Below are 9,643 nucleotides of genomic sequence, written 5' to 3' on the forward strand. Positions count from 1 at the left end.
ATCATCATTCAACAGTATTTGCTTCTATTCCCTCTGTTTTATTTTTGGGGACAGGCAGCAAGAGGGATATATATATATAAACACTCAGGAATATATGACATTTAAACAAGCAAAGGAAACATTCTGCAAGCCTGCCTCCTGGCCACCAGCACCTGGCTGCCAGCACACAGCCTTTCTCGTTCCATGAGTCTAGAGTCCTCAGCTGCTTTATCTCTCCATATCCTCATCTCTATCTCCATCTCTGGTGTCACTGCTTCTCTAGATAGGGTCCCACATTCTACTTGTCTCTCCGTCCTTGATGGTCCTAGGTTCCTCTATCCCTGGACTATAAGATTAATATTCCCCTCTTTTTGTTACAAAACTTCTACCTTTACGGTTTTGATAGTCACAATTAGTCATGATAACAATTACTCACTATTGAATCATAAGACTCTTATCTCCATCTCTTTTCACCAGACCCAACTAGACAAGATGAATACTATTCAGTGGGGATTCTACCTTCCCCCTCATACTCTGACACTAAACTCCCTCTTGAAAACTTGTAAGCCAGTCACTTTGTGCCTTTATAACACCTCCCATTTTAAGTAGCCAGTGTCTAAGTTGCCTGTCACTATCAATCCTGTATACAGAGGGCATAGGATTGATCCTTGATATGAAGACTCTCCTTCCCTCTCAGTTGGTATTTTGAGCTACTACATCCATAAGTACAAGTCAAGTTCATTAAATTGTAGCAATTTACACTTGTTTCCTTTATTTTTAAAATCTTCCTCTAGTCAAATTCTGATCATCATGCCATCAAAGCTAGGTCGAATGGGTACTATCTGCAAATTTGTAATGATGCTCTACTTCATAGCAGCTCTAGCCCTCTGTGGCTGTGTCCATTTTCATAGGTTCAGGAGTCCGTAGGTGTCACCACACATCAGACCAACTAGCCCTTCCTCTTCTCTCTCTCATTCCAGGTTGGCAAGAGTCTTTGGGATGTGGTTGAACTCTGCCCATATCTTCATTGCTCTTGCTTTGATGGCTCCCCAGTGAACAACTTGCTTGTTCTTGTAGTAGCCAGTGAGACTACCATTTTTGTTTTGGATTTTTCCTGCTAGTCTTCCTTTCAAGAAGTATTTTCTGTTCCTCTAGCTGTTTCAGGCAGGTCTGCTTGTCATTTCATATGGGAATGTCCCACCTCAGAAGGTTCTGGATAGGGTTCCAGTTGTTTCTTGCACTCTACTATGAACCTATAACATGTGACTATCAAGATCTACTTCTACTACTACATATTTCAAAAACACTAATTTCATTTGAGACAAGATATCACTAAGTAGCTGATTAAAATCAATGACTGTCTGTCTGCCTTAGATTTTCCTAAATTAGCAAGCCTTTGGAAACAATGCTTGTCTTCCATGAGAGTTAGTTAAGAGTCTAGTTAAATTAGTGTGTTTAAAGTTCTCATTATTGTCCTTAGTCAAGCATTCTTATAACTAGTGATTTCTTTTGCCCTTTTTACTCATTATCTAAGTACTATCTATCCCATAAGACCCAAATTCAGTACTTTTTTACAGGAAACCTTTACATATCAAGATATATTGTAGTAACGTGGGTTTTCTCTGTACTGAAAGTTTTTGGAAATGTCCTCTGGGATAAACCCTAAGATTGCCATTAGTTGCTCTTCAATTCTTACATTTAAAAATTTTTCATGCATTAACAACCAGTACAAAAATTCAGCAAGCATACATTATGACACTAATATAAGCCACATAATTCTACATATCCTTCTATTTAATCATTACAAACATCCATGAGATGTGTGATTAGTTTTATGAAGTGGTTGCTTCTTCTCTTCATTTGTCTGTTCTAATAGTGAGATTAAAAAGATCTGGGATTACTAGATTCTTTTTTTTTTTGGTAATTTTTGAGGCTAATGTTGTTGTTAAATGTCCTCAAATTGGTTCCCTTCTCCAGGGACTGGTCCTTCCTGATAGCATACCCAAATCACATAAGTCTCACCATCTTCACTCCAAAGAAGAATCTGGCTATACTTATTCCAAGAGAGTGGTTCGTATTTGCCATCATTTGTCATCACTTTTTTATATTGTTGGTTGTTTATATGTTGCTCTGATGCAAAGTTATGCTGCCACCCATAGTGGACAGGATTCAGTGAAGCTTCCAGACTAAAATACATTAGGAAGAAGTACTTCCAGTATCTATACTGGAAACCAGTGCAAACCTTATGGATTTCCACAGAACACTATTCTGGAAGATGAGTCCCACAGTTAGAAGGCAGTGAAGTTATGACTAGGAAGAGCTGCTTCCTCGAAGTGGAGTTGACCTGAATGATATGGATGGAGTAAAACTTCTGGGCTTTTCATTTATTGAGGTGACACAACTCAAAATGAGGAAAAATAGCTGCAAATATCTATTATAACCAGAATATGGAATGCATGAAGTATGAATCATGAAATATTGGAAGTTATAAAAAATGAAATAGAATGTTTGAAGATCAATATTGTTGTCATTAATAAATTGAAATGGACTGATATTGGCCACTTGGAATTAGATAACCATATGGTCTATGATGCTGGTAATAACAAAGTATAGAGGAACAGAGTAAAATCATTGTCAAAAAAGATTAATATTAAAAGAAAAGTCTGCATAAATTGTGGACCTTCATTTGCTAATGGGACACAACTCAAAGTGAGAAGAAATAGTTGCAAATATCTATTGATAAATAACTTAGAAAGTATGGAGTTTGACTCCAGGAAAATTAGAAGTCATCAACACATAAAATAAAATGCATAAATGTCCATGTCCCAGACATGTATGAGCAGAAATGTACAGGTATTTTTAATTGGACAATGATATGGTTTTCTATGCCAGGAATGAAAAACTGAACAATGATGCTACATTCATTGTCAAAAAGAGCATTTCAAGATCTATTTTTAAGTACATGAGAGGATAATATCCATATACCTATAAGAAGGACCAGTTAATAACACTATTTTTCAAATTTATGCACCAAGCACTAAAGTCAGTGATGATGAAATGGAAGAATTTTATTAACCTCTTGAGTCTGAAATCGATCAAAATGTAATCAAGATTCATAGCTTTTTACTTTTGATTGTAATATGGAAGTTGGAAACAAAGAGGAAGGATACTAGTTGGAAAATACTGCCTTAGTGATAGAAACAAAACTGGAGGTCATGTAATAGAGATTTTCCAAAGTAATGACTTATTTGTTGCTAATACCTTTTTACAACATTGTAAATATGACAATACCTTACCAAGTGGAATACACAGGAATTTAATTAAGTACATCTGTGGAAAGACAATGTTACCAAAACAGCTGCTACTGTGTAGGATACCATCAATTAATTGCACATATGCAAGTTCAGGCTGAAGCTGAAAAAAAATTTAAATAAGTCCACAAGAGTCAAAATATGACCTTGAGTATATACTGTCTGAATTTTGTGCTCATCTGAAGATTAGATTTGATGCATTAGACACTAATGATAGAAGGTCAAAAGAACTGGGGTATGACGTTAAGAACATCTCACATGTAGAAAGAAAAAATTCATTAAGAAGACAGGAAAGAAGGTGGAAAAGAACAAAATGGATGCCAGAAGAGACTCTGATTTGCTATTAAATGTAGAGAAGCTAAAGCAACTAGAAGAAATGATAAATTAAAAGAGCTAGTAAGAAAAATTCAAAGGACAGCTCAAGAAGACAAACTCAAGTAGTATAATGAAATGTGCAAAGATCTGGAACCAAAAGGGGAAAACATGCTTAGTGTTTCTGAAGCTGAAAGAACTAAAGAAAAATTTCAAACTTTGATTTGTAATATTGAAAGGTTCAATGGAGCAAGTACGGAATGATGCAGGACACATCAAAAGAAGGTGGAATTTATAGTGTCACTACAGCAAAAATAATTGGTTGATGTTTAAACACTTCAAAAGGTACCACAGGATCAAAAACCAGTGATATTGAAGGAAGAAATTCAAGTTTCAATGGAGGCATTGACAATAAACAAGGCTCTAGGACTTGGCAGAATAAAAATTGAAATCTTTTAACTAACTGATGTAACAATAGAGGCTCTTCCTTGTCTATGTCAAGAATTTGGAAGCCAACTACCTGGCAAACCAGTTGGAAGAGATTTATATTTGTTGCCATTCCAAAGAAACGTGATACAACAGAATGTGGAAATCACCAAACAAACAATATCCTTGTCATATGCATGTAAAATTCTGCTGAAGATAACTTAAAATGGTTGTAGAAGTACATTGACAGGGAGCATCCAGAAACTCAATTTGGACTGTGAATAGAATATAGAACTAGACATATCATTCCTAATGTCAAAAGGGTCTTGGCTAAAACCAGAGAATACAAGAAAGATGTTTACTTTTGCTTTATTGACTATGCAAAGTCTTTCGACTGTGTGAGCATAACAAACTATAGATCCCATTGCTAAGAATGGGAATTCCAGAATACTTAATTGTGCTCATGAGAAAACTGTACATAGACTAAGTAGCAGTTAGAACAGAACAAAGGATATTGAACAGTTTAAGATCAGGAGTGGTGTTTGTCAGGGTTGTATCCTGTCATCATAATTATTCAGTTTTATTTAACCTGTATGATGAACAAATAATTCAAGAAGCTGAATTATATGAAAAAGAACATGGTACCAAGATTAGATGAAGATTCATTAACTACCTGTGATATGCAGATAATACAGCCTTACTTGTTAGAAACAAAGAAGACTTAAAATACTTACTGATGCAGATCAAAATGTACAGCCTTTATATGGACTGTACCTCAGTATAAAGAAAACCAAAATTCCTTACAAATGGACCAATAAGTAACATCATGGTAAGTGGAGAAAAGATTGAAGTTGTCAGTTTTTCTTGGATCTGTAATCAGAAGTCATGGAAGCAATAGCCAAGAAATCAAATGACGTATTTCATTGAGTAAATCTGTTGAAAAGATCTCTTTAAAGTGTTAAAAAGCAGAGATGTCACTTTCAGGAATAAGATGTGTCTGATACAAGTCATGTATTCTCAATAGTTTTATATACATGTAGAAGCTGGACAATGAATAAGGAAGCCTAGACAAGATATGATGAATTTGAGTTATTGTGTTTGTGAAAAATATTGAAAGTACTATGTCAGAAAGTACTATGTCAGAAAACCAAACAAATTTGTCTTGGAAGATGTACAGTTAGAATACTTCTTAGAAAAGGAAAATGTCATCTCTCATACTTTGGACATGTTATCATGAGGGTCCAGACAGCATGATTGGCAAAGTGGAAAGTGAGTGAAAAAGAAAAAGACCTCCAATGAGATGGATTGATACAGGGGCAGCAACAGTGGGTTCAGACATAACAACAATTGTGAGAATTGTCCAGTACTGGGCAGTGTTTAATTCTGTTCTCTATGTGTCAGAACTGACTCAACGGCACCCAACTACCTACCTACCTGCCTACCTACCCACTCACCTAACTAAGTAACAATATCATAATAAAAGAAACATGTGTAAGAGTGTCTGAATGAGCATAAATACGTTTTGTTTTCAGGAAAGGTTGTTTGGGGCATTATCTGCAGCAATTGAAACTATCCAATAAGCAATTAAGCATTTTTTAAAAAAAAAAACAAATAACATGTGTTTAATGTCATACCACTGCAATTCACATTCTCAAAATGCATGCTTACTCAGTTTCTAAATGTTAAATACTGTTGCTTATGTTCACAGAGTTTGACACTGTACGTTCTCCTTTTTGCTTCAGAGATTTGAGAACCAGGCAGAAGCTTCACTATTCATGTGTATCACATAAGCTTCATCTCCATCTGACAATGGGGTTTTATTCCACACATAGCTTACCAAATGGAATGACCAATACAATTATGTAATTTTGATTTTATCCTTAAGTCAATTTCTACAATGTAAAAGCATGTGCCTACTTGTTCTCCCAGTTGACTTTTATATTTCTTACTTGGGTTTTTTTTTCCAGGTTTGGATGAAATTTAGCTTTATATAAATGAATTTAACAAAATATTCTCAAAAGAATAATTCTCATGACCTGTGAAAAGAAGCATATGCTGTTATATACCATTATGTATCAATTTTGCCAGATAAAGAGAAATAAATTACAATGAATTATGGCTAGCTAATTATACTTGCAAAGGATAATTAGTGTAATGTCCACTATTTTAGTGAGATCAGAGTTGTAAAACACAAACTAACTAAACATCTGTTCAACATTCGGGAACATAGAGTATTTGTGATATTTGATGTATCCATAACCCTCACTATAAAAGGAAATTAGAAATCAGAGACATGACATGGCAACTTAATATTTTAATGTTTTCTAGGAACATTAAAGCATGGTGAAATGTATGGAAGCAATTTTTGTTTTAAATGAATAACAAGTAAAGAGAACCTGATGATTTTGTCCAGGTTATATATAACGCATAAAAAAGAAGAAAGTAAAAGAAGGGGGAAAAAAGCAAACAAACGCTGCTGTCATCTAGTAAATTCCATCAAGTAGAACTGCTCCTTAGGACTTCAGAGACTAGATCTTTACAGGAACAGGCAGCAGCATCTTTATCCCTTGAATTGATGAGTGGATTTGAACTGCAGACCTTTTGGTCAGAAGCCCAATGCTTAACCAGGGCTATGAAGGAAAAAAAAAAGACATGCAAGTACACTGAAAATAAAGATAAGAAATATCCATAAAATAGAAATCAGGAGCAACTATGTCTATACTAAACCATTTTGGCATAGTAGAAATGAACACAAATGGTCATATTCTCTAGAATTTGGAACAAAATAGCCCAATTATTGTTGTTAAGTGTTGTTGAGTCCATTCTGACTCATAAGGACACTGTTTGGGGTTTTCAAGGGGTGACTGGTGAGTTTGAACAACTAACCTTCCAGTTAGTAGTTCAGTGCTTAGTCTACAGTGCCATACCCCAGTAGGGGGCGCAAAGCATAGGCCTACATTCTCCCCTCAAGTTCTGGATGAATGCAACCCTAACCAGCATTAAATCAGTCCTATCCATTCTTCCATAGAAGCTTCTTTTCTTAAATACTGCTTCTCTATTGGCACCTCTCTTTCACTATTTGTTAAAAGACTACAGTTAACAAACTACACTGTTAGCAACACTGTGGGAAAGTTTCCATTGTTCCATATATTTTCGTACATATTTTGAGTCTAGCATTCTTTTGGAGACAGATGTAGATATATAGAGAGATCTATAGATATGTCATTGTATGTATGTTGTGGTTGTTATCGCTAATGCCATGAAGTTGAATCCAACTCATAGTGACCCTGTGTAAGGTTTCTGAGGAGTGGCTGGTGAGTATGAATTGCTAACTTTGGAGTTCAAATCAACCTTGAGGTTGAGTGCTTATCCTACAGTGCCACACCAATAAATACAAAATAAATATGCCATTATACTTTTAATTTGCATTTTATTGATGACAAATGACTTTGATTGTGTTTTCACGTTTTACGGATTATTTGGAGACCATCTACCATGACTGTTGAGCCCTGGTTGTGCAGTCGGTAAGAGTTTGTCTGCTAATCGAAACTCAGTTGTTCAAATCCTCCAGCTGCTCAATGGGAGAAAGATGTGGTAGTCAACTTCTTAAAGATTTACATCCTGAAAACTCTATGGGCATTTCTGTGCTGCCCCATAGGATCTGCATGAGTTGGAATTCACTTGACAATAATGGTCATATTTAAGACACTTACCATTTGTTTCTGAACTGAGATTTCAGGTTTTGTCTTTTGAGTTACAAACATTTTCTTCTTTTCCTTTTCTTTTAAAGATATGTTCTAGGTGTTAGTTTTCCAGATTTAAAAGACTTTTTATTCCACTACTCAGAATTGTCTTTTTACTCTCTTAGTTGGTTATTGTAAACAGTATTTCATGTTTTTGAATTTATTCAATTTTGCTGTAGCTAATTATTTTTGTGTCCTGTTTAAATACATTTCCTAATCTCTTGGCTTGGGCTAGGTGCACCTTAGTTCTAAAAATAATATCTTTGCCATTTAACACTTTGAACGAAGTCTTCTGTAGCAGATTTGTGCAGTGCAATATGCCGTTTAAGTTCTTGACAGCTTCTTCTATGAATATGGATTGTGAATCCAAGTAAAATGAAGTTATTGTCAACTTCAATCTTTTCTTCATTTATCATGGTGTTGTTTATTGGTTCAGCTGTGATAAGTTTTGTTTTCTTTACATTGAGGTGTAATCCATGTGAAGGCTGTATTCTTTGATCTTCATCAATAAGTACTTCAAGTCATCTTAATTTTCAGTAAGCAAGGTTGTATCACCTGCATATTACAGCTTGTCAATGCACCTTCCTCTAATCCTGATGCTACAGTATTCTTCATGTAGTCATTTCCCAGATTATTTGCTCAGCATACAGATTGAATAAATATGGTGAAAGGATACAATCCTGATGTATACCTTTCCTTATTTAAACCATTCAATATCTCCTTGCTTTGTTCAAATAACTACCTCTTTTTCTATGTATTGGTTCTCATGAACACAATTAAATGATTTGAAATTCCCATTCTTCACAATGTTATCTGTAATTTGCTATTCTCTTCACAAGTGAATACCTTTGCATAGTCAGTAAGGCACAGTTAAACATCTTTCTGCTATTCTGTGCTTTCAGCCAAGCCCATCTGATATGAGGAATAATATCCCTCATTCCATATCTTCTAAAAAGAAGCTATCTATGATACCTGACTGAAAACTGAAGATAGTGGTAACCTCTTTCGATAGTTTTTCTTGGTTCTTCTTTGTTATGCAGCGTTATCAATTTCTTTCTTTTGTGTTTGCCATCAAGTGTATTTAGATCCACCATATCCCTATTGGACTAAATAGAATCGTCTCACACTTGTATGACATCCAAATATGGAATCTTGAGTCCCAGTATGACATTATAGGATAAACTCAAGGCTGTTGGTTCAAATGCACCAAATACTCCTCAGAAACCCTACACAGGAGTCAGAATTGACTCCAGGGAACTTAAAAAGAACAACAATCTTGACAGAAGGATATTGTTGTATCTTTATCCTACTGAGATGTTGGTAGATTGAACTGTGATCTTTTCAGTTGTAAGTCAAGCTTCTAATCACTGTACCACCTGATCTCTTTTATCAACCTCGGTGTAATTTTAATATATTATTCCTAATCCTCACCTTGGTTTTGAAATATTGGAATTTTTATTGCTAATATAGAATCAGTTGAATACATAGTCAGTTGAAGAACAGAATCATATAAAATGCTGCATAGACAAAAGACGGCAGAAATAAAACATTAACCGCAACCATCTTAATTGTGGAGGCAGATGATGCTCCAACCTTTGTTATATAAGTATATGTGATCCTGTTGCTTTTGTATTTTTCTTTTTGTTTTTTGCCATTTCTATCATATTTTTTATGACTGAAATTATTTGCTCTTGGCTAAAAAATAAATATTTGATTGAAACAATATTAAATCTTCATTTTTTTTGCTGACTGTTTAGCATATTTGAAATAGAACAGTATATTACTTTCTTTGATATTGTAAAAGTAATTAGTTTGTTCACTAGGAAATTACTTTTTAGAATTAATTCTCTTCATGGATATTATTTTTTTCCT

This window comes from Chrysochloris asiatica, unplaced genomic scaffold (genome assembly GCF_000296735.1).
Source record: "Chrysochloris asiatica unplaced genomic scaffold, ChrAsi1.0 scaffold00009, whole genome shotgun sequence".
In the NCBI taxonomy this organism is placed as follows: Eukaryota; Metazoa; Chordata; class Mammalia; order Afrosoricida; family Chrysochloridae; genus Chrysochloris; species Chrysochloris asiatica.